We start from the raw sequence: 20,180 nt of genomic DNA on the forward strand, positions 1-20,180 counted from the left end.
CTCACCAGCCGAGACTTTAGTGCATTCACACTGGAGAGAGGCCATTCACCTGCTCAGTGTGTGGGAAAGCATTCACTCAGTCCTCTGACCTGCTTAAACAGCTGTGAGCTCACACTGGGGAAAGGTCATTCACTTGTTCCCTGTGTGGGTGGAGATTCACTCAAATGCAGCACCTGTGGAGTCTCTAGTGAGCCCACACAGGGGAGAGACCATTCAGATGGTCAGTGTGTGAGGAGGGATTCAGTGATTCATCCTCCCCTCCGAGACCCCAGCGATCCCACACAGGGGGAGAGGCCATTCAGATGGTCAGTGTGTGAGAGGAGATTCAGTAATTCATCCTGCCCCACTGAGAACCCAGTGAGCCCAAACTGCTGGAAAGCTCATTCAGATGCTCAGTGTGGGAGAAGGGATTCAGTGATTCATCGCTCCTGCTGAGACTCCAAGGAGCCCACACTGAGGAGAGGCCATTCAGATGCTTAGTGTGGGAGAAGGGATTCAGTGATTATTCCTGCCCCCGAGATCCCAGCGGATTTATACTGGGTAGGAGGTGTTCACCCCTCTGTGTGACAAGGGATTTGCTACATCTTCAACACGATTGAGAGACCAGTGAGTGCTCACAGGGAAGTGGTCATACACCTACACCATGTTGACTGCAGGATTCTCATTCTGATGTAACTGTCCATCAGAGTCAGGACATGATGACACTGTTGGAGTATTGATGTTGTTGTTGTTAACCACATTAACTGGGCTGGAGTTGACTGAACTTAGATTGCCACTTTCTGAACCTCAGGGTACCTCTCTGGACAGTAAGTGTCCACAAACAGCAATGTGACAAGGAACAGGGAACATCTGTTTTGATTTAAATTGTGATTGTAGCCCGGCTGCTTCACAGCCTTGGAGTCCAGCCTTGGCCAACAGCCTGTGTGGAGTTCCCACATTCTCCCCATGATAGTGTGGGTCCCCTCCAGCTGCCCTGGTTTCCTCCCACAGTCCAAAGATGCACAGGTTAGGTGGATCAGTCGTGCTAAATTGACCACAGGATCCAGGATTGCGCAGACTAGGTGGATCAGCCATGGGAAATGCAGTTTTACAGGGATGGAGTGCTCTGGGCGTGATGTTCTTCAGATGGTCGGTGGGGTTTGATGGGCCAATGCTCTCCTTCCACACTGTCGGGATTCTATTCTATGATTGAGGATAAAGGCCACACAGCAGGGTGTCCTTGGAGAAGGAACATGTGGTGTGCATCAGTGCTCTCGATGCCTTCAGATAGAGGTGGGCATCTTAGTGGATACAGTGCTTCATCTCCACCATTGCACCCCTCCCCACAACTCTACCTTGATTTTGTCCCTTCTCATTCTGTCACTTGTAATGGTTTGCTTGGCCAGTAATGGGCTTTGTTTATAAATATTCAATTGGTAACACAAATGGTTTACTGCTGGTGATTATGTGTCTAGATTAGAGTGGTGCTGGAAATGCACAGCAGGTCAGGCAGGATCCGAGGAGCCAGAAAATCAATGTTTTGGCAAGAGCCCTTTTCCAGCACCACTCTGATCTAGGCTCTGGTTTCCAGCATCTGCGGTCCTCACTTTTGCACTGCTGGTGATTACATGTTAGCCAAAAGCAAAATGGCGTAATGATGATTTTGATGGTGGAAAGGTTGCTGTGATAACATTTCTGGGTCGGAGAAATGGGGAAAAAGAACGCTTCACAGCTCACAGAACGAGAACTGAAAAGCAGTTAAATCAAACCTCAGACATGGAACCAATATTTCCCTGGAGTTTGATTAACTGGAAAGTGATGGTGTCCGGGAATAGACAAGATTTTGTTTTACAGGAGGTTGAAAGTTTTAAAACTGTTATATTCAGACAGTTCCATTTATTTTCTTTAATTTTATTTGCTGTGCAAAAAACTTTTACAACATTTTAAAGTCAAAATGTACAAACCTTGTGTTAAAGATAAATGTTAAATAAAATCCATCAAACCATCCCTCACTGAAAACTGTTGTGGAGGTGCAATCTCCTGGAGAATCCCTGCTCACTTCTTCCTACCCGGGTTCCATGACTACATACATACCTGGGAGATAGCAGCAGGAGGCCATTTAGCCTTTCAATCCTGCTCCACCAATCAATGGGAAACAGCTGATCATTCAGCTCAGTCTTCTGTTCCTGTTGTGCTCCAATCCCCTTTCATGACTTTACCTCGAAGAACTATATCGAAGTCCTCCTTTGGCTTCACTGCCTTTTGTTCCAGTGATGTTGCTGTGTTACTGTGTGGGTGTAGGCAGGGGTAATGTGATTGTGCTGCCTCCTGGAGGATGTACTCAGCATCCCTCATCATCCTGCAGTAACATCAACCGGGGTTCAGCAACTCGAGATAGATACCATTTCCAGGATATGGGCATCACTGACTCAGCCAGCATTTATTCCCCATCTCTAGTTACCCTTGAGAACACGGTAGTGAGCTGCTATCTTGAACCACTCGCAGTCCATTTGGTGCAGAGAGACCGACAATGCTGGGAGGGAGAGCGTTAAAGGATTTTGGCCCAGTGATCTTTGGTTCTTCAAATATTGTTAAACTTAATCACCAGTCTGCAAATCTTCACCATCTCGCACCCTGTATAAAGGAATATGTACAGATTAGAAATTCAGAACAGATAATTCTAATTTCTCTGGTATATTTTTTCCCTTTGTTTCCCCAAAGCTGTAACCGTCCAGCCCACTTACTCACTCCCACCATTCTGACTCTGCTGTCCCCTAATGTACACCCTCCCCATTCTCATGGAGTAACTGATAAACAGATCCATGCCACCAGTTTCCGTCCCTGGTTAGACTCTGCATCCTTTCTGGGTTCACTTCCTTTCCCTTCAGTTGCTGCAAGTGAATAATGTAACAGCAGAATAAAACAGGGAGATGGCAGGGAGATGGCAGATCCTGGACAGATGGCAGATCCTGGGAGAATGGGTCAGATCGTTCTTTATTTCTCAGAGGTCGATTCCCAGCATTACAACAAGTTGGGAATGGAACTTGGTTCCACGTGAGTGTGATGGCACTTTGACCCCCCCCACAACTGATCAATACTATAAGCAGATGTGCCCCTTCTCCAGCCAATCAGTGTGAATGCTTTCTGCTGGTTACCCAAAACACATGCTCCAAAACCCATCCACATTCTGTACATGTACAGTCCCAGGTTTCCCTGCACACGTGTGATCCCTGCCTCAGGGATTGTGGGAGTTATAGTCCCCATGAAGCCTCTGGAGAACTGTTTCTGGAAAGTGAATGAAAAGTGTGGGGTGGAGGGTGTTGTGTATCCGATCCCCATTCAGACACACAGGACATGTGAGCTGTCACTGGGTTTTACTGAGACATCCGCTTAGAAAACTCGATTTCTGATGTAAGGAATATACATTCAGCCAATTGCGGGGTGGGGAGGTTAATAAGGGGCAGCAAATTTTAAGAGAGGTGGCTCAGTGGCTAGCACTGCTGCCTCACAGCGTCAGAGACCCGGGTTTGATTCCAGCCTTAGGCAACTGTGTGGAGTTTACACATTCTCACCGTGTATGCATGTGTTCCCTCTGGGTGTTCCGGTTTCTTTCCACAGTCCAAAGATGTGCAAGTTTGATGGATTGGCCATGCTAAATTGCCTACAGGGTCCACACATGTGCCAGTTAGACCATGAACAACAGGAAATGCAGGGTTACAGGGAATGGATGGGTCTGAATGGGATGCTCACTATAGGGTTGGCGTGGACTCGATCGATGAATACCCTGTTTCTGCACTATAGGAATTCTATTCTATTCTCATGAAAAAGAATGTACCTATCTCAATGTGTTCTGAATTTGTGGAATTCCCTATTCAAAATGCAGTGGATGCCTGGGCAATGAGCAACCTTAATGAAAAGATACAGATGTTAAATTTGCAATGAGTTGAAGGGTGAGAGAGCGCAGGCGGGAAATCCAGCTGAGAGGAAGGTGTGCTCAATCATCACCGTATTAAATGGTGGAGATGGTTCGAAGGGCTGCATTGACTCTCCTGTGCGCAGTGCTTATCTTCTTACGGTAATAATTGGAAAGCTGAATCCAAAAATCACCACCTTCAGAAAATGCAGGATACTCAGATGGATTAGCATTCCAAACTTAGATAGTGAGGAAGCGAGTAGGAGATAATGATTTTGCAATTTTACACTGTAGGGACACAGTGATTTATGGTTTCCGACTGTGTAGGACATTCACACCGTCCAGAATACTCTGTTGTGAATATCTATCCTGTACTTTACTACAAAGCCAAGGTCTCTGACAATGAAACCCAAAACATCGCCTCCCCACGTAATCTGATAAAAGACTTGAGAAGTCTGGTTGAATTTAGAACACAGATGGAAAACGGGAAGATTAAATCCAATCCCAAGATCCTGTGCTTAAACAAAGGAGACAACAATAAGATGAGCCAGGAGTTGGCTAATATAAAGTGGAAGCAAAGACTTTAGCGTGGGACAGTTGACAGACAGTGGAGGAATATCAAAGAATATTTCAAACTGCTCAGCAAAAACATATATCAGTGAAAAGGAAGGACTGAAAGAAAAGGAGTAATCTGGGTGGGTGGGTAAGGAAATAATGGAGTCTGTCAAATTGAAATAGAAGGCATACAAATTGGTAAAAACCAAGGAGAAACCAGGAGATTAGAAAAACTTCAAAGATCATCAGAAAGCTTGATGGGATTCGGGATAAAATGTAATGAGTAGCTATCTGCAGGGACAGAATAGCAATTTACACTGCTGGAGGGGAACCTATTGTTTGGGGAACATATGGCCTCTGTAATTATTGAAGCACTTAACGGTTACCAAAAAGATAATCCCGATCAAGTTAAAACTCATAGCACACTCCAAAAACTTGTATTTCCAAATAAACCTGTTGGACTATAACCTAGTGTTGTGTGGTTTTTAACTTTGTTGATCCCACATCAACCCCGGTTCCTCCAAAGCAGAATCCTGACAGACAGCCCCACTGAAACTGAAGCGCCTGTCAGGCACTTGAGGGAGCCAAAGGGGCGTGTGTGGAGGGGTGCGTGGTTTAACCACAAAGGGCTGAACAGAACTAGACTTTTTAACTGCTGTTGCCATAAAGAGATAGTCTCTATTCAAAGTCACAAACAACAAAGGTAGAAGAATGGGAGCTGTACACCGGACAGGCGGGGAGTTACCTGATGCTGCCTGAAGGCATTCTGCACGTAAAATGTCCAGGTAACTACCATGTCTCATCAATAAAGACTCAAAGAAGACCTCTCAGAGTTATGTACCTATTTATTCCTACCTAGCAGGGTTCAGGAATATGGAGACACAGCAGTCAGTCTTCACAGTGGAGGATATGAAGAACATGCCAGGAATTGATAAGGAGACTGAGGAAGGTGAGGACCTAGATAATAACCATTATCATGAAAGAGTTAGAGCTGGGCAAGCTGATGGAGCTAAACGTAGACAAGTCTCTTTGCCCTGATAGAATACATCCCAAGATACCAACAGAGTTAGGGGGATAAATAGCAAATGCACTTAGTCATAGAATCCTACAGCAGTAACAGGCCCTTTGGCCCAAAGTGGCCCATGCCGAACAGAATGTCCATCCATGCTAACCCCATTTCCATGCACTTGGCCCATCTGCTTCTGAAACTTTCCTATCCATGTATTTGTCCAAATGCCTTTCACATGTTGTTAATGTACCCACCTCAACCACTTCCACTGGCAGCTCATTCCATATACATACCACCCTCTGTGTAGAACGGTTGCCCCTCAGGGTTCCCTTTTAGTCTTTCTCCTCTAACCTTAAACTGATGCCCTCCAGTCCTCATTCCCTGGGAAAAAGACTGAGTGCATTCACCTTACCCAGGCCTCTCATGATCTTATACAATTCTTTAATATATTCCCCCTCGGTTTCCTGTGCTATAAACAAAAGAGTCCTCGCTTGTCTAACCTCTCCCTGTAACTCAGACTCCCGAGACCCGGCATCATCCTTGTAAATGTCTTCTGCACCTTTCCAGTGTAATAACTGGAACCTACACTGCATCCGTCACATTTCCCGTGTTTCCCCACGGCACTGGAACTAACGTGACAACACCAATGGATTACAATCCATGATCGATAATTCACTCCGTTACAACAATCCCATTTTCATAGCTTTTTCCATGATGCAGCAATTCTTTTGTCTTTCTGGTTTCATGGTAAATTGTCCTCATACAAAACCAATCTGGGGGTTAACTGTTTCTGGGAAATGTGCCACGATTTTTTAGACTTTCAAAAACCAAATGAAATTTCTCTCCACAGTCCCCACGCTAACACGGACTTCGCTGTCTCAGTACTTTTTCCAGTCACACTGACATTTTAGATATTTGTCCACAGGCAGAATGCGTACCTTTCCATCCAGATGAAAAGGCCAATGATATCCGAATCGGCACGGATCAAGTAATTTCAATGTGAATTTCTCAAATACAAATCCCCCCTTTCAGTACTCTACAACAGAGAAAACAAAGAGTGCTGGAGATCCACAGCAGGTCTGTCAGCATCTGAAATGGTGACAGATGCAGGAAACATTGCAGCCTTGAAGAAGTGTTTAGATGATCACACCAGGTACGTGCACTTGCTGACCAATATGGAGAAGATGGGGGCATTGTGTTCAACAGTTTTATGCCAGAGACTCTGACCCCATTTTATTCCGTGTTTCTCTGAGATTCCCTCTTTTCAGAAGCAGGCAGGAGTGGGAAGCAGTGGAGAATGTAAATGATGTGTGACCTTCCTAGTGAGAGGATTCGAGTACCGGAGCAGGGATCCCTTTCTGGAAGGGCCTTGGCGAGACCACACCTGGAGTACTGCATGTACCTTTGTTCCCCTTTCCCAAGGAGAGCTATCCTGGTTATTGAGAGAGTAAAGGAGGGACACCAGCCTGACTCCTGGGATGTGGAGATAGTTAAGGGCTGCAGATGCTGGAAGTCAGAGTTTATACAATGTTGATCTGGGGAAGTGCAGCAGGTCAGGCAGCATCAGAGGGGCAGGAAAGTTGATGTTCTGGGTCAGGACACTTTATCAGACCGGATGTATAGTCCTGACCCGAAACATCAACTTTCCAGCCCCATCGTATCCACGCTGGTCATCAAGTGCCTATTTATTCTAGTCCCACGTTCTGGCACTCAATGTAACACCTTGGTGTGATCATCTAAACACTTCTGCAAGGCTGCAATGTTTCCGGCATCTGTCACCATTTCAGATGCTGACAGACCTGCTGAGGATGTCCAGCAATTTATCTTCTTATTGCAGATTTCCACCATTTTGCTGAAGCACATAGAGTCATAGACATGTATACAGCTCCATATTTTGTTGACTCATATTTCTGAGAGAACTGATGGCTGAAGAGGGACTCAATCCTCGTTTAACCCTTTCTTTGGCTTTCTGAGCTGCTGACTACATCACTAATATTCTCCCTCCCATTCCCTGACCTGAATTTGACCCATCTAAGCCGACACTTTAGTTCCCAACCCCCTGCCAGACTAGGTAAAACCTCACCAATGGAACTGCAAAAGCCCCCATCAGATTTGTCTCAGCTCTGCCCAGGGGTAACCGGTCAGGCTGGTATAGGACCCACCCAGAAACAGTCCCAGTGCCTTAAGAACTTAAACCTTTCTCTGGTACACCATTTCCCCAGCCACACATCCAGCTGATCTACCCTCTTATTCCTCCTCTCACTAGCAAATGGCACTGGGAGTAAGTCTGACCTTATTACATTTCAGGAGCTACATTTTAATGCATCTCTTCAAAGTTTGTGTGAAGATTTGTAGCTCGGGTGCTCATTGTTTTGGTTCTGTTCGCCGAGCTGGAAGTTTTTGTTGCAAACGTTTCGTCCCCTGTCTAGGTGACATCCTCAGTGCTTGGGAGCCTCCTGTGAAGCGGTTCTGTGGTGTTTCCTCCGGTATTTATAGTGGCCTGTCCCTGCCGCTTCCTGTTGTCAGTTCCACCTGTCCGCTGTAGTGGCCGGTATATTGGGTCCAGGTCGATGTGTTTGTTGATGGGAGTTCGTGGATGAGTGCCATGCTTCTAGGAATTCAGAACAGCCAGGGAATTCCTAGAAGCATGGCACTCATCCACAAACTCCATCAACAAATACATCGACCTGGACCCAATATACTGGCCACTACAGCGGACAGCTGTAACTGACAACCACAGGAAAGATCACAGAAGCGTTTCACAGGAGGCTCCCAAGCTCTGAGGATGTCACCTCGACAGGGACGAAACATTTGCAACAAAAACTTCCAGCTCGTTTAATGCATCTCGGCTCTCCCTATATCTAGCTTTCAGGCCCTCATCCCTCTGTTTAGCGATGTTGTTGGTATCTGTGTGTTCCACCACCACGGGCTGTTTAACTTCCAGCTCCAGAATGTCCTGCAGCCGCTCCATGATATCGCGGATCCTAGCTTTATGGAGGTAACGTACCATCCTGGATTCATGTCTATGGTCACAGCAGTGTCCGCCCTAACCCTGAGCATTGAATCCCCTGTCACTATAGCCATGTTTCCTCTCTTTCCTCCCACTCTGTGCAGCGGAGCTCTTTGTGGTGGCATGACCCTGGCTGGTGCTGATTTCCCGAGAAGCTACTCCACCCATTCCCACCCTTACAGAATCCCAAGCGGGATACAGTATCTGTATGAGAAGGGGATGACCACTGGGGACCCCTGCACCCCCTTCCTGAGACTTTTACTTGATCTGATGGTCTCCCATTCCCTTTCTGCCTGTGCAGCCCTCACCTGCAGTGTGACTAACTCACTAAACATGCTGTCCATAACATTCTCAGATTCTCCACAGTGAGTCCACTCACAGCTCCAGGTCTGAAAAGCAGCTTCCCAGTAACTGCAGATGGACACACTTGCAGCACACATAGCCGTCAGGCACACTGGAAGCGTCTCTTATTTCCCACACTGTACAAGTGGACCACACCACAGGTCTGAGGTCTCCTACGACAACATCTCTCTACATTCATCTCGTTACTCCCGTTAAGAAAATTTAAATGAGTGAGCAACCTTCCTTCACTTCAAACATGTACATTATAATAATAAAAATCTTTACTTCAGCAGATATATCATACTTTAAAACCTTAAATACTCCGCAGGTATCACTGAGAAATTGGCTGTTCCCATTGGGACCACGTGAATTACTGAATGGCCTGAACTGAACCTGAGTTTCAGCTTCATCTTCTCCCGGTCTCACCTCACTATATACACCCAACTCCAAAACACTCTCATTGAGCCAAGCAGCCCTCAGTGCAGCCCTGTCATTTTCAATGTCTGCTCACACCTACACTGCCCTCAGCCTCCTGTACTGTTCCAATGCATCTCAATGGGAGCTCAGGAACAGTATCTCATCTTTCAGTTCAGCCCTTTGTAACCCCAGAGTCAACATGGACTTCAGCAGTTTCTGGATGAACAGACAGTTGTCAGAATCTGGAACGTTCCACCTGAAATGGTGCTGGAATTTGAGTCCACAAGGAAATTCAATGAGAAGCTTGCAGGGAATTGGAAGTAGGGAGTTTACAGTTAACATCATGAAGTTGGTGACTGGGACTATATCTGGCATTTGGATAAATCTGTGCTCTCTCTCAGGCCAATACCTCCTTCCACAGCTGCAGGGCCAAGAATTGAACACATACCCAAAGGATGATCTGACCATGAACTTGAACATCTTTCTGCTTTTTGCTTGACAAAACTATTGGCGATATTTTCCCAGACTGAACAAACCTTTCTCTTCCACAGTTAAATGCCAATCATATTCAGATCGTGATGACTCTGTGGACTGTAGAAACTGGCTTTTGAGATCCCAGTCTCAATTATTCTCAATTAATATCCTATAAATTGAATTCGCAAAACAAAGCTCACAATCAGTGCAAGGTGAATAGTGAAGGCGAACACTTCTCTTGGTATGTGTTTGATGTGTAAACATTCCTCTTGAAATCACCCCGCCCCCCCAAAAAAAAAAAGAGGACATGTGCATGCGCCTTGCTGTACCTTGCCCCAAATATAGATGGCGGCAATAACCCAGGACCTCTCACTGCCTGAGGCCCACAGCTGTTTTCCCCTTTGCTGCAAATGTGGGACCAAGATTTTCTAATTCAGATTAACAACCTGCACAGAGTGTAACTAAATCCTCCCAGTCTACACCGGTACATCTCATCCGGTTTCTGCTGCCACTCTCCCTTTTCCACCTCCTGCAAACACCAAGGGTCATCACGGGTTCTGTGACCCTTCATCAGAACCGAACACAGCTGGGAAAAGTAGAATCCCTATAGCGTGGAAACGGGCTCTTCGAGCCCAACAATTCCACACCCACCCTCTGAAGTTCATCCCACCCAGACCCATTCCCCTCCCTATTACTCGCCATTTCCCCGGACTAACGCACATCCCTGAACACTACGGGAAATTTAGCTGGGCCAATTCACTGAACCTGCACATCTTTGGACTACAGGAGATGGGGGTTAAAGAGTAAATAATAGGTGGGGACTGAGCGCAAAGAGAGACAGGGACATTTGTAAAGACAAAGGAGTGAATAACGATCTGGTGGGAGGGTGGAAAGCTGTTCGTGGAGGAGACAGGAACCTGGTAGCATCTGAGTGGCTGTGGTGGAAATGGTGACTGATGAGTTACATTGTGGCTGCAAAAAGGTCCCGGAGCTTCAAGTTGCCCGTCACTTTAACACACAAGACTGTTCCCTGTCCAACATCTCGGTCTCATGCTCACTGCGGTGTTCCAGTGAAGCTTGATACAAGCTGGCAGAACACTCCAGAACATACCAAATGGTCTCCTATTTCAAGGACTGCAATTTCCCCTCCCATGTGGTCAACAATGCCCTCCACCGTATCTCCTCCCCTTCCCACACCACTGCCCTTGAACCCCACCCTTCCAACCCCAACAAGGATGGGATCCCCCGACTCCTCACCTTCCACCCAGATACAACACATCATCCTCTGCCATTTCCACCACCTACAATCAGACCCCACCAGAAATATGTTTCCCTCCCCTCCCCTTTCAGCATTCCACAGAGACCATTCCCTCTGTGACTTCCTCGTTAGGTCCAAGCTCCCCACCAACCCATCCTCCACTCCCAGCACCTTCGCTTGCCACTGCAAGATGTGTAAAACCTGTGCCCACGCCTCCCCCTCACCTCCATCCAAGGCACCAAAGGATCCTCCCACATCCAGCAGAGAATTCCCTGCCTACCCAAACACCTCAACTATTGTGTCTTTTGCTCTCAACGTGGTCTCCTCTACACTGGGGAGTCAGGACGCCAACATGTGGAATATTTCAGGGAATATTTCTGAGACACATGCACCAACCAACCCCACCACCTTGTGGCTGACCACTTCAGAGACATCCCCTCCGCCCCCACGCTGCCAAGGACATGCATGTCTTGGGTGTCCTCCACCCCCAAATCCGAGCCACCCGACACCTGGAGGAAGAACACCTCATCTTCTATCTTGGAACCTTTCAACCACACGGCATCAAGGTTTCCTCATCTCCTCTCCCCACCTTATCACAGATTCAACCCTCCAACTCAGCACTGGCCTCCTGAACTGTCCCACCTGTCCATCTTCCTTCCCAATTATCCATTCCACCCTCTCACCACTACCCCATCGACCTCTACCTAGTCTCTTACTAGCTCCCTTCCCCCCGGCCCCAAACACCCCTCCCTATTTATCTCTCTGCCCGCTACCCCCACTCCCACATTTCTGATGAAGTGCTTACATGCCCAATATGTTAATTCTCCTGCTCCTTGGATGCTGCCTGACCTGCTGTGCTTTCCCAGCGCCACAAGCTGGAAGAATAACACCTCATCTCCCAGTTGGGGACCCTACAATCCTCTGGCTTCAACATCAAATTCAATAATTTTAGGTCCTGAACTCTCCCACGTCCTGGTGTCTTTGCCCCTTACTCCACACACCAGTCCTTGTTATTACATAGCCTGGCATTACACACTACCTATGGTTAGCCACTAACAGTCTCCATAAACAGCTATTCACCCTCCCCCTCAGATCGTTATCCACTCTTTTTGTCCAACTGCTCTTATCTCTCTCTTCAGACTCTATTCCCCCCTATCATTTACTCCTTAACCCCTACCTTCTGCATAAAAACCAACATTTTTTCTCAGTAGCATCAGTTCCTGAGGATGTGTCACCGAATCCAAAATGCGAACCGATTTCACTTCACAGATGCTGCCAGATCTGCTGAGCGTTTCCAGTACTTTCAGTTGTTGTGTGTGATTTACAGCATCCACAGTTCTTTCAATTTACCCGGAGTATCCAATTCAGGTCTAGCAGACTGAAACAGTGTTTATCAACCCTCCCAAATACACACTAACTCCATCTCTCTCCCACTCCCTTCACATTCACTGAGACCCCCTCAGAGTGACACTGCGCCTGCAAAGCTGATGGCCATATGTTGGCCTGCTGGACCCACCCCTCATTCACTCCCATTGGCTCGAGGATCACGCCAACTCTCCTATTGGTCTGAAGCTGTATCAATTAGCCAAGGCCCCATTGTGACCCGAGTGGTGGGATCCTCCCAGGTGCATCAGAGGCTGAGGGGTGACCTCAGAGGTTTATAAAATCAGAGGGGCCTGGGTAGGATAAATAGACAAGGTCGCTTCCCTGGGGTGGGGGAGTCCAGAATAAGAGGCCAAAGGTTTAACTTGAGAGGGGAAGAATTTAACATGGATTTGAGGGGCAACTATTTTTCTCCACTGAGGTTGGTGCGGGTATGGAATCTTCTATAAGGAAGTGAAGGATGTTGGTACAATTATACCATTTGGCATCAGGATGGGTATATGAATAGGAAGAGTGCAGAGTGATATGTGCCAAGTGTGGCAAATGGGTCCAGATTGGATTGGGATATCTGGTCAGCATGGATCAGTTTAACCAAAGGGTTTATTTTCATGCTGTACATCTCTACGGCTCTGCCCTGTGATGAGCTTCATCAATCACAGTCAATGGATCATTATCACAGAGCACAGGGGCTGGGGGCTATTCTGCCCATTGGGGCTGTATTCTCTCCCTCTGAAGATGGTGCCAGTCAATCCCAACTCACCTCACATTTGGACATAGCCCTCCAAATCTTTCCTTAAAAATGTTAAATTTCAAATTTGTTTTGACAATAACTACTGAATCTGCATCCAGCTGTCTTTCAAACTGTTCCAGATGCTCAGAACTTAGTGAGCAAAATAATCTTCACATTTTTAACCTGCATTATTTGCCAGTTACCTGAAAATAGTTACTAAAAATTGTGACGTTAAACATTTTTCACTCTGTCTCTCTGTAAATGAAATATCCTGGAAACAAATCAACTCCTGTTCGAAATTACTGCTTAATCTTCTCAGCTCCAAGGAGAATTGTCTGACCTTCTGCTAACTCTTCATAAAAGAGAAACCTACCTTAATTTTATTTTTTAGTGCCATAGAGATGTACAGCACAGAAACAGACCCTTCAGTCCAACTTGTCCATGCCGACCAGATATCCTAAATTAATCTCGTCCCATATGCCAGCACTTGGCCCATAACCTTCTAACACTATCCCAATCACATATCCAATGAGATGCCTTTTAAATGATGTAACTGTACCAGCCTCCACACTTTCTCTGGCAGCTTATTCCATACACATACCACGTTCTGCTTGAAACTTTGCCCCTAATATCCCTTTACAACCTTTTCCCTCATGCCTGTGCTTTCTAGTTTTGGACTCACCTAAACAGGAATAAGACCCTGGCTGTTTACCTTATCCATGCCCCTCACGATTTTATCAACCTCTATGGTCATACCCCAGCATCCGATTCTCCAGTGAAAACAGCCTCAGCCTATTCAGCCTCTCCCTATAGCTCAATCTCTCAACCCTGGCAACATCTTTGCACATCTTTTCTGAATCCTTTCAAGTTTCACAATATCATTCCGATAGTGGGGAGACCAGGACTGAAAACAGAATTCCAGAAGTGACTGAATCAATGTCCTGTACAGCAACAAAATGACGTCACAACCTCTGTACTCAATGCACAGACCGATAAAGGCAAGAATACTAAACACCTTCTTCACTACCCTGCCTATCTATGATTCCACTTTCAAGGAACTGTGAACCTGCACTCCAAGATCTCTTAGTTCAGCAACACTGCCCAGGACCTTCCCATGAAGTGTAGAAGTCCGGCCCTGATTTGCTTTTCCAAAATGCAGAACCTCACATTTATCAAAATTAAACTTCATCTGCCACTCCTCAGCCCATTTGATCGGAGTCTCATTGTACTCTGAGGTAACTTTACTGTCCACTGCACCTCAAATTTTGGTGTCTATTGTAAACCTACTAACCATAGCTCCTATATTCACATGGAAATCATTGATATCAATGACAAAAAGCAGTGGACCCAGCACCCAGCCTGACAGCATTTTGCTCACCACAGGCTTCCAGTCCTAAAAGCACCCACCACCAAGACACTGACTGCTCAGCAAGGTTAGAGCTCATGGAATACAGGGAGAACTAGCCAATTGGGATCCAGAACTCGCTCAAAGGCAGAAGACAGGGGGTGGTTGTGGAGGGTTGATTTTCAGACTGGAGGCCTGTAAGCAGTGGAGTGCCACAAGGGTCGGTGCTGGATCCACTATTTTTCGTCATTTATATGAATGACTTGGATGTGAACATAGCAGGTATAGTTAGTGAGATGACACCAAAGTTGGAGGTGTAGTGGACAGTGAAAACAATTACCTCAGAGTACAACGGGATCTTGATCAGATGGGTGAATGGGCTGAGGAGTGGCATTTAGGGAAATCAAATCTTAGCAGGACTTATACACTTAATGGAAAGGTCCTGAGGAGTGTTCCTGAACAAAGAGACCTTGGAGTGCGGGTTCATAGCTCCTTGAAAGCCACAGGTAGATAGGATAGTGAAGGCGGCATATGGTTAGAACATTAAGTACAGGATTTGGGAGGTCATGTTGTGGCTGTACAGGGCATTGGTGAGGTCACTATTGGAATATTGCGTACAAATCTGGTCTCCTTCATATTGGAAGGATGTTGTGAAACTTGAAAGGGTTCAGAAAAGATTTACGAGAAAGTTACCAGGATTGGAGGATTTGAGCTCAGCTGGGGGTTGAATAGATTTTGAATAGATTGGGGCTATTTTCCCTGGAGCGTCAGAAGCTGAGAGGTGAGCTTATAGAGATATATAAAATCATGAGGGGTATGGATAGGATAAATAGACAAAGTCTCTTCCCTGGGGTGGTGGATCCCAGCACGAGAGGGCATAGGTTTAGGGTGAGAGGGGAAAGAGTTTAAAGAGAGTTGTGGGGAAACGTTTTCACAGAAGGTGGTACGTGTATGGAATGAGCTGCCAGAGGAAGTGGTGGAGGTTGGACGAATGCAACATTTATAAGGCATCTTGATGGGTATATAAATAGCAAGGATATGGGTCGGGTGCAGGCAGGTGGGACTACATTGCGTTGGGATATCTGGTCAGCATGTACTGGTTGGACCTAAGGGTCTCTGCTTCTGTGTTGTACATCTATGACTCTTTGATCTTCCAACCAATTTTGTATCCAAATAGCTAGTTCCGCCTGTATTCTATGGTGTTGAACTTGCTAACCAGTCTGTTATGTGGAACCTTGTGTCTTTCTCAAGTCCAAGTTAATGACTTCCATGCACAAAGCATGCTGACTATCCCTAATCTTTTCTTGCCTTTCCAATGACATGTAAATCCTGTCCCTGTAAATTCCTCCCAACAACTTGCCTGCCACTGACTTCAGGCTCACCGGTCTATAGTTCCCTGGCTTTTCCTTACTACCTTTCTCAAATAATGATTTGGAGATGCCAGTGTTGGACTGGGGTGTACAAAGTTAGAAATCACACAACACCAGGTTATAGTCCAATTAAACCTGTTTGACTATAACCTGGTGTGTGATTTTTAACTTTCTCAAATAATGGCACCCATCTTCCAGCACCTTGTCTGTGGCAATCGATGATACAAATATCTCAGCGAGGGGCCCAGCAATCACTGCCCAGGCTTCCCACAAAGTTCTGCGGTACACTTGCTCAGATTCCTGGGAGTTATCACCTTTCTGCTTTTTAAGACATCCAGTACCTCCTCCACTATAATATGAAGAATTGCAAAGTTATCACTATTTATTTCTCCAAACTCTCTCGCTTCCATATCATCTTCCAGTAAAAACTGATGTGAAATACTTACAGGATCTCTCCCACCGCCTGCGGTTCCATAGACAGCCTTACTGATTTTTGAGGGTTGCTATTCTCTGCCTGGTTACTCTTTTGTCCATAGTATATTTGTCGAATCTCTTTAGATTCTCCTGAAATCAATTTCCCAAGCTATCTCATGTCCTCTTTTTGCTCTCCTGGTTTCCCGAGAGTATACTCCTCTAGGGAGTCACACAAACACAGCTCTCCATACCTGCCATATCCCTCCTTCATTTTCCTGACCAGAGTCTCAATTTCTCTAATCATGCAGCATTCTTTACACCTACCAGCCTTGGCCTTAACAGGAAAATACTGTGTCTGTACTCACATTATCACAGGCCTATGGAGGCATTGGCAGATGTGGACATCAAAACAATCAATCATTCTCAGTAAAGAGGTACTGTTGAAAAAGCTAAGAGCCCAAAGGTAGATGAGTCTCCTGGCCCTGATAGAATGCATCCCAGAGATGGCGGGGGGAAATAGCAAATGCTCTTGTGATTATTCACTAAAATTTGTTTGACTCTGGGACAGTTCCGACAGATTGGCAAGCTGCAAACGTGATGCCACTTATTCTAAAAAAATGCATTGGGTGCTGGTGAGGCCACACCTGGAGTATTGTGTACAGGTTTGGTCTCCTCACTTCTGCAATGATGTTCTGGCACTGGAGGGAGTGCAGATGAGGGTCACTAGTTTGGGCCTGGAGTTGAGAGGGTTGGTGTATGTGGAGAGATTTAGGACTGAGTTCAGGAGGAACTTCTGCAGCTAAAGGGTTGTGAATCTGTGGAATTTGCTGCTGAGTAAAGCAGCTGAGGCTTTCATCTTGAATATCTTTAAGGCAAAAGGTAGATTTCTGAACAGGAAAGCAATTGAGGGTTACAAGTAAGAGCAGGAAAGTGGAGCTGAGGCCATGAAAAGATCAGTCCTGGTCTTATTGAATGGCAGAGCAGGCTTGAGGGGCCAGATTGCTTACTCCTGCTCCTCTTCCTTATGTTCTTATGTTCCCCCTTTCCAGCCATCCCTTTCCCTGGAACTAACCTTCCGGAAACAAATTTTGCAAGTTCTTACCTTGTGCCATCGAAATTGTCCAATTTAGAAGGCTACCTATTAGATCTGGTCTATTATTTTCTGTAACTATTTTAAAGCTAGTAGAATTATCAGAGAATCCAGACAGCGTGGAAGCGGGCCATTCAGCCCATCACATCCACACTGAACATCAGAGCCTTCTACCCTACCCCTATAAATGCAATTCCAATGAGCAATCCACCTGGCCAGCATATCCCTGAACACTATGGGCAATTCAGCCTGGAGAACCCACCCATCCTACACATCTTTGGACTGTGGGAGGAAACCAGAGCACCCAGACAAAACCCAAGCAGACAACCACAACAAAGTGATCATCTCTTTCTTATTTCCCAGTTCCATCCAAATAACTTCACTGGAAATACTCCCAATAATATCCTCCCTGAGCACAACCATAAAGGTATCCCTAATCCAAAACGCCATTCTGCCTCGTCTCATCCCTCTTTCTATCCTTCCCATTGCATCTATACCTATCCATCACTGAGCCACGTTTCTGTAATATCCATGAGATCCCAGTCCCATGTTCAAAACCAAATCCTCAGCTCATCTGCCTTCCCTGTCGGGCCTCTTGCAGTGAAACTGCTCTGTCCCACCTCGTTCTGTGCCTTGCCCTTGCCTGCCTTGACTGTCTATCTTCTCAACTGTATCAGCCTCAGACATACCTCTTCTCTCACTATCTCTTTAGGTTTACCCCCCACTCCCTCACTGGTTTAATGCCTCCTGAGTAGCACTAGCAAATCTCCCTGCCTGGATATTAGACACCTTCCAATTCAGGTACAATCCATCCTTCTTATGCACGTCAATTCTACCCCAGCAGAGATTCCAATGATCAAAACATAGCAATCCTTCTCCCTGCACCAGAGCCTTAGCCACACATTCATCTGCTCTATCCTGCTGTCCCTAATCTCACTAGCATGTGCCACAAAGAGTAATCCAGATATTACTACCCACGAAGACCTACTTTTTATCCTCCAGGATAATGTGCTATATTCTCTCGTCAGGACCTCATCCTTTCCTCTTCCGATGTCATTGGTACTAATGTACAATGAGCTCCCACTGATCATACTCCCTTTTGAGAATACTCTGCTCCCTGCCCGAGACATCCTTGTCCCTGGCACCAGGGAGGTACCACCCATTCTGATGTCTCACTGTCAGCTGCAGAAACGGCAGTCTGTGCCCTATACCAGAGAATCTCCTATCACCATCGATCACCAGGAACCTCATATACCTCACATTACATTGGAGCCAGTCTCTGTACCCGTACCTTGCTTGTCAGTGCGATATGCCCCTGAGAGGGTGACCTCCGACGCTATTCGAAACAGTGTACTTGTTTGAGATCAATGAGCCGGGCCCCATTCTGAGGTAAGTGGTGGGATCCTCCCTCTCTCTGCCCAGTGATGAGCTTCATCATTCATAGTGAATGGGGCAGTATCACAGAGCACAAGGGCTGGGGGCTATTCAGCCCATTGGGTCTGTACTCTCTCCCTCTGGAGATGCTGCAAATCTGTCCCAAATCCCCTCTCACTTGCCCAAAGCCCACTAAGTCTTTCCTTAAAAAGTAAAATTATAAATCTGTTTGAGAACACCTGCTGAATCTGTGTCCAGCTGCCGTTCAGCCTATTCCATGTGCGCAGAACTTACTGAGTGAAATAATGTTCCCATTTTCACTCTGCATTATTTGCCAGTTACCTGAAAGTAGTTACGAAAAATTGTGATCATGCTAACAATTCCTCTCTCTCTGCAAATTAATTGTTTGGAAACAAATCTGCACCTGGTCCAAATCACTGCTTAACCGTCTCAGCTCCAAGGACAATTATCTGTGCTTCTGCTAGCTCTCCACAAAAGAGGAACACATCTTAATTTATTAGTGCCATAGGGATGGACAGCACAGAAACAGACCTTCGGTCCAATTCGTTCATGCCGACTCGGAATCCTAAACTACTGGAGTCCCATTTGCCAGCTATTGGGCCCTATCCCTCAAAACCATCCCATTCACGGATGCCTTTCAAATGTTGTTATTGTATCAGTCTCCTCTACTTCATCTGGCAGCTCCTCCCATACACACACCACACTCCGCTTGAAATCATTGCCCCTTAGATCCCTTTTAATTCTTTGCCCTCTCAACTTAAGCCCATGAGCTCTTGTTTTGACCCACCTCACCTGGGGGGGAAAAAACCCTGGCTGTTCACCATATCCATGCCCCTCATGATTTATAAATCTCCATAAAGTCACCTCTGTCTTTGACTCTTCAGGGAAAATAGCCCCAGTCTCTCCCTGTAGCCCAAATCCTTCAACCCTGGCAACATTTTTGCAAATCTTGTCTGACTTCTTTCAAATTTCATAACATCCTTCCCAAAACAGGGATATTCGAACTGAAAGCAGAATTCCTGAAATGGCTTAATCAATGTCCTGTCAAGCCACAATATGACATCCCAGCTTCCGTACTCAATGCATTGACAAATAAATATAAGCATACCATACACCACCTTCACTAGTCTGCTGACCTGCGACTCTACTTTCAAGGAAGAATGAACCTGAACTCCAAGGTCTCTTTGTTCAGCAACACTCCCCAGGACTTTACCATTAAGTGCATACATCCTGTCCTGATTTGCCTTTCCAAAATACAACAGCTCACATATATCTAAATTAAACTCAGTCTGCCATTTTTCATTCCAATGGCCCGTCTGATCAAGATCCTGTTGTATTCTGAACTAACTTTCTACACTGCCCACTACCCCTCCAAGTTTGGTGCCTTCTGACCATATCTCATATATTCACATCCAAGTCACTTATTGAAGGCCCCAATATCCATTGCTGCAGCACACTGCTGCTCACAGGCCTCCAGTCCACAAAGCAACCCTCCA

The 20,180-nt window shown here is 46.1% G+C and overlaps 1 long non-coding RNA gene across 2 annotated transcripts in view; it reads right to left on the bottom strand.

Annotated features, from left to right (window-relative positions):
• Nucleotides 1–1,869: 1,869 nt before the first annotated feature.
• Nucleotides 1,870–20,180, bottom strand: part of LOC122544037 (uncharacterized) — a 46,321-nt gene continuing 28,010 nt past the window's right edge. For both annotated transcript variants that reach the window (XR_015754693.1, XR_015754692.1), the window contains exon 7: nucleotides 1,870–2,613. This is a non-coding gene — a long non-coding RNA (uncharacterized LOC122544037). The remainder of the gene's footprint in view (nucleotides 2,614–20,180) is intronic.

The sequence above is a fragment of the Chiloscyllium plagiosum genome, unplaced genomic scaffold, assembly GCF_037043375.1.
Source record: "Chiloscyllium plagiosum isolate Xiang-an unplaced genomic scaffold, Cpla_swu_hap1 HiC_scaffold_47, whole genome shotgun sequence".
NCBI lineage: Eukaryota > Metazoa > Chordata > Chondrichthyes > Orectolobiformes > Hemiscylliidae > Chiloscyllium > Chiloscyllium plagiosum.